Source organism: Penaeus monodon, chromosome 17 (genome assembly GCF_015228065.2).
Source record: "Penaeus monodon isolate SGIC_2016 chromosome 17, NSTDA_Pmon_1, whole genome shotgun sequence".
Classification (NCBI taxonomy): Eukaryota; Metazoa; Arthropoda; class Malacostraca; order Decapoda; family Penaeidae; genus Penaeus; species Penaeus monodon.
The window spans coordinates 8130635-8136760 of record NC_051402.1 but is presented as its reverse complement, the minus strand read 5'-3'; positions in this window follow the sequence as shown (position 1 = coordinate 8136760).

Genomic DNA, 6126 nt, shown 5'->3' with positions numbered 1-6126 from the left:
GGGTTTTAAAAAAAGGGGGGGAAAAGGGAAAGTTTGGGCGAAGGGCATATGTGAGTATAAAGAGGGAACGTTGCACTGCTGGGGGATTTCATCGATACCGGAGGTGTATGTAAGGGTGGTACAAGATATGTATAATGAGTGTATGACAGCAGTGAGAAGTGCAGTGGGTACCACAGCTACCACAGACGATTGAAGATGACATTGTGTTAGGTAGCGACAGTAGAGGTGATGTAGAAGAATTGGAAATGAGGAGACACGAATTGGAGAGGCGTGGCATGAAAGCCAGCAGGGGGAAGACAGAGTATCTCTGTGTAAATGAGAAGGAAGGAGATGGCAGAGTTAAGTTGCAAGGGAAAGAGATCAAGAAAATGAATGAATAGAAGTATTTGGGTTCAACAGTAGAGTGTGAAAGATCTAACAATGTTGAAGTTAAAAGGAGATTGCAAGCAGGGTGGAATAGGTGAAGAAAAGTGATAGGAGTTTTGTGTGACAGGAACATCCCAAAAGGAGTGAAGGGGGAAATCTATAGAACGTGTAATATTGTATGGCAAGGAGGCAGCACCAGTAACAAACTTGCAAGTAGCAAAGATGGAGGTGGCAGAGATGGGAATGTTGAGATTCTCTGTGGGTCTCACAAGGAAAATTATAATAAGAAATGATACAGTGAGGGACATGATAACTACAAGAAGGCTTGGGGAGAAGTTAAGAGAGTAATGGAAGAGAACTAGATTGACCGAAGAATGTTGCAGACCAGGAAAGAGACGTAAAGGCAGACCAAAAGAGCGTTTTATGGACAACATCAGAGAAGCTATGATCCAAGTAGGTGCTGCAAAGGAGGACACACAAAAAAGAAAGAGATGAAGAAAGTGAGGCGCTGTGGCGACCCCTGATCCAGGGATAAGCCGAAAGACAAAGAAGAAGAAGGATAAACAAATGAAGCCATTCCTCATTCCCCTCCCCTAACCTTTCTATAAATGGTAGAGTATCGTTGAGTTATCTGTTTGTTTGTTTGTTTTTGTGTGTGTGTTTTTTGTCTATTATATTTGTTATTCTTGCATTGGACACTATAGTATATTTTATTTTCTATCAGAGCAAATATCATTTATTGCAGACTTCGGTTGTTCCTATTATAGTATTCATATTTACAGTTGCGACTTTTTTTTAACATGATCATTTTTTCCCTCTATATGGCATCCTAACAAATTCCCAAGTGACTAACACCTCTTCACATAACAAGTTGTTTTTATTATCCTCTCATTTATCTGGCAAATTAGTAAGGTGATTAACAAATATCATTACCGTAATCCTTTGCCCATTTACTGGCCTGGTACACTTATATTTTCAGCCTCTGTCACATCTATATTTGGCACGCGAAAGAGTACCAGGGAACATTTGTAGATGCCTGCAAAATGTATAGTGCTTAACCCAACCCCCTCGGATTTGTTTTTTCCCTGTATTTTTTTTGTGAATTTTTTTACTACAGATGGGTCCCATTGCTCAGCCGGGAAGGGGGGAGGCTCTAGTGACGATTCCTGATTTCCCTTCCTTTAATTTGGGGGGATTTTTTTTTTTTTTTAATAGATTGATATGATAACCGTTATCCATAGATCGGTTTAAAGCTTTTGTTGGCTCAGACCCCTCTCTAAACGCAGATCAACAAAACAAATCTTGTGCCACGAGAGTTACCCCGGAGCCGGGCCTCTTGGTCTCGCTGACATTGTGTTCCTGAGTTCAGTTTTGTTTACGTAAATAATTTAAAGTAAAAATCCTTGTAATTACAGAACAGTATTGTGCTCTTTGCAGCACCTTCAGGTTTGTTTTTGCAGGTGACACGAGGCTACAGTAGGAGTAGTCAGCACCCCACCTCAGCACGCAGCCTCTTCTTACAAACCAGGGTAGCCCTACGGGCATGACCCTGGGTAGGGAGAGCCCCAGTAGTCTGGGTCTCCTTTGGGCGCACTTTTTTCTCCATTCTAAAATTTCCGTTCTTGCATGTGACTTCCCTGCGCCTACCGGAGTACCCTTGTGGGCTCCCGTATTGCCCTGGGGGGGTTGGCGGCACCGACCTTACCGTTCCTTCGCACTAGGCAAGTCGGCGGTACAAGTGAGTGGCCTCCACTAACTCGATCCTCTCTGTCGGTACTGGACGAACGCAAACCAGGCTTCCACTGTGGGGAGAGGGACCGACGAAATACTGATTTACTCTCTCTTAGCTAGGGCTGTTAGGTTGATACCAAAAGTTAGAGTTTAGTTTTTAAATCCCTTCAGGAGACGATTTTGAGCAAAAGGGGTCGGACCTGGTCCGATGGCCCAGGATGGATGATACCCCGGCTACCACTTCTCCTCCTTCAAGGAGGTGAGGGGCGACTCCAGGACCACTCCTGGACAACTCGACCCTGAACAACGGAACCCCCACTAACGACAGAACGAGAAGGACCACTTTTCAAAATCCCCACCGAGAATGCAAGGTTCGCGAATGTAAAAAAACCTGCCGTGAATGAAAATCAACGCTTTTGAACGTGAACCCCTTTATCATCAAAAAGCGTCCTTGATGGTAAGTGACGGCGATTTTGATTTTGTCAAAAAAATTGAGAGATGGAAGCCTCCTTGTTAAAGTACAATACAACTCCCAGATTAAGGATTTACTTAAGCTGACGCAAATCATGAGCTTCGAGTTAAAGTAAATCCCTATTGGGCCCAAACATACAGTAGGGAGTAATCTTCACAGGGATTTGAGGACGATGAAGAAAGTGAAATTTTGAGAGAACGAAGGACCCAAGACGTAGTGGACGTCCATTGATGACCAAGAAGGACGGAAGTGTGCGAACGAAAAACTGGACTGTGTTTTGTGAACTTGCTTTAAACAAATCCCAGAGTATATCAAGTCGGTTATGAAAGTGTTTCAAGTAAGCCTTATATCCAAAAAGCAATGCATTGTAATAGCATGCCAACAAAATTCGGACACACCTCATTAAGATGTATTGATAAAGACTCGAGTAAAATTTGTATGCCGTAAATGTGCTGCTGAAGCCCATGACACCCTTACAATGTACTAGCCAGATTTCCAACTGTGCTAATTGTGGAGGTCCACATCAGTCAGGATCGCTTGAGTGTAGCATCTGAAGAAGGAGACTGAGACATTGCATATATGAGGAAGCAGAAGTTAGTTATACTCCCTTTTGCTAAGCTAAGAGGAAAGTGGAAAGTGTGACACACAAACCTGAGTACCCTATGCTGAAGCAGTAACTAAACGTCACCCCTAGTGCAAGAGGTAATGTCAGTCAAACAGCTTGCAGCTAAGATAAAGAAATTGCTGAACTTAAACAGACCGTAAAGAATTAAATATTAAAGTAATCACATGACCAAATTGGTTGATCAAATGAACTGCCATCAAACCCAGTCTAAACATCATAAGGAGGAGATACTGAATCACAGTCCGGAGCGCACCTTCCGTCCGGGCTACTCTGTGAGGATTCGTCTGGTCGCGATCGGTTTCTCGTGAGTGAGAAAGCAGATCGCAATCTGTCAGCCGTCTACTCACCAGGAGTGCAAGGAGATGGAGGCTTTGTCGTCCAAACCATTCCCGTGAGGAGAGGTCCCCGGGAAGCGAGGGAGAGGGGCGTTCCCCCTCCCAAAAAAAAGAAGAAAAAAAACTGGTGGGACAAGGCACTTCCAAAAACCCCATAAAAACGTAATCTTCGCGTCGACAATTATACAATGGAACTGTCGAAGTCTTAGATTCTAAAGTAAATGACCTGAAAATTATTAGCCTAGTTCCTATGCTCCCACTATTATAGTTTCTCCAAAAAAAAGCAATTAACAACACATCGTCTCTAACGAGGTCGTTTCGCTGAGGAAACTACCATTATGTCGGAAGGATAGTGAGGGTAGGGGGTGGAGGCGGAGTCGCCATTTAAATCCACCAAAAGCCGCCCTTTTACACAGAAGTGACTATTGATTCTACTTTGGAGTTTGTTCGCATGCAAAAGTAAAAATTAATGGTACGTATCGGGCGTATGTTCACTTATTGTCCACATGATGCCTTGATAGCCTATGATCGAGCTTCTTTGCTCCTCAGGAACGTCTGCCACAAAATAAAGTAATTTAGCTGATTTAATGCTTCATCATTCCGTTACTGGGGTTCACTGCGGGTGGATGGTAGGAGGTGAGCAAGTAGAGTTAAGTTGCTTAATGAGTCTGATTTTAGTCCTTCAGGAATGATGGTAGTGCCGACCACGGTGTGGACGATAATCCGGGTAATTTGAGCTTTTTGATTGACTTATCAGTGGGTCTCTTCAGCAATAGCAGGCCAAGTGCATGTGGCAACACCATGACGAGCTCGTTGGGGAAGCGACACTCTCCTATTTTGACTTAAAATTCATGCGACACAGTGAGAACGCCTTCAGCGCCTAAATTTAACGTTTAAAACGAGCAAGACTGGGTCCGCCTTCCACACCACCGCGAGCGTCAGCCGAACTTGTTGGAGAAGGAAACCATTGTCATGATAAAGTAAACAATATTCAGAATTCGATTATAGAAAGCAGCATTGTATCCATTCCTAAACACTTCGACAGATAGCGTTAAGCATAGAGTTCCATGGTGCGACACCAGACAGATTAGATTGCCGCAGGGCACTGTGCCGACGCAATAAGGCCTTACAGGCTTTTCAAAAATAACATCACTAATGAGAACTTTTGCAATTACAAAAAGCAAGAAGCTATGGCTCGTAGAATAATACTAAAGACAAGCAAAAAGGGACTCCTGGCGGAGCTTGTCTCTTAACAATTAAACAGAAACCACCAAAATATCAGATGTTTGGTCCACTATTGAATAAAATCAATAAGAAAAAAAACATCTATCAAAATCCAATAGACATCATGGAAGTAGGGTAATCATTTAGATGCACCTAGAGACATTGCTAATGCCACTCGCCAGGCAGTTCTCTCAGACAAGCAGCTCAGATAACTACCATCCTACCTTCCTGGACCATCAAGGAAGAGGGCTTGAGCTGCCCAACCCAATTCACTTTTGCCACAGGAGAGAATTTGATTACAATAAAGATCTTACAATGGATGAGATTGTCCGAGCCTAAAGCCTGTAGAGGAACCATCCCCAGGACCCGATGAGATTCGATATGAGGCTGATGAAGCATCTTAATTCATGATGACATGATTAAGTTGCTAGAAGTGTACAATGAATATTGGAAATCCACACCTTTCCAAATCATGGCACTTTCGCCCACATCATTCCCATATTGAAAGGAGGGGGTAATCCCAGACTTGCCCTCTCCTACGGCCCAATTTGCGTGACAAGTTGCTATGCAAGGTCATGGAACGAATTGTTAACAGTATGCTATTGCATTTTTAAATTCCAGTAATTTACTAGTTGACAGAGCAGTGCGGCTTCCGCAAGGGACGACCAAACTCTAGATCAGCTAGGTAAAGCTGGACAGTCATATTCAAGAGGCCATCCAACAAAAGATTTTTTGATTTCAGTTATTTTTTAGATATAGAAAAAGCCTTACGACATGACATGGCGATATGGCCTACTCAGAAAACTTTATGCTTTTGGATTACGTGGAAACTTGCCTATGTTTTATTCAAAATTTAACTTCTGACAGAACTTTTGCTTGTTCAATTATTTCGAACAATGTCACTTTTTCGGGACATTTTTGTCCAGGCAAACGGGGGTTCCCACAAAGGAAGTGTTTGTCACCAACATTATTTCTATGCATGAATCAATGAATCTTACCAGCTCCTCCTCGGAATCTTAAATACTCACTGTACGCTGGATGATTGTGAATTATGCATTCCAGCAATAATGCAGAATCCAGCAAATTCGTATGCCAATTGGCACTGGATATGATTAATAACTGGGCCTCCAGTGGTGCGGTTTTCTTTTAAGTCTTTTCCATTCGAAAAGAGTATTGGTGGTAATTTTTTCACGTTTAAGGAGAAAGCCGGAACCAGGCTAACTCTAGGACACCCACCCAATACCTATTCAAAATTCTGGCTAGAATTTTTAGGTCAAATTTTGATAGTAGACTAAATTGGGAAAGACCACATGCGTCAGTAAAGAATAAATGTCAAAGAGCACTAAATGTATTAAAGTGCATTCTGGTAGTGA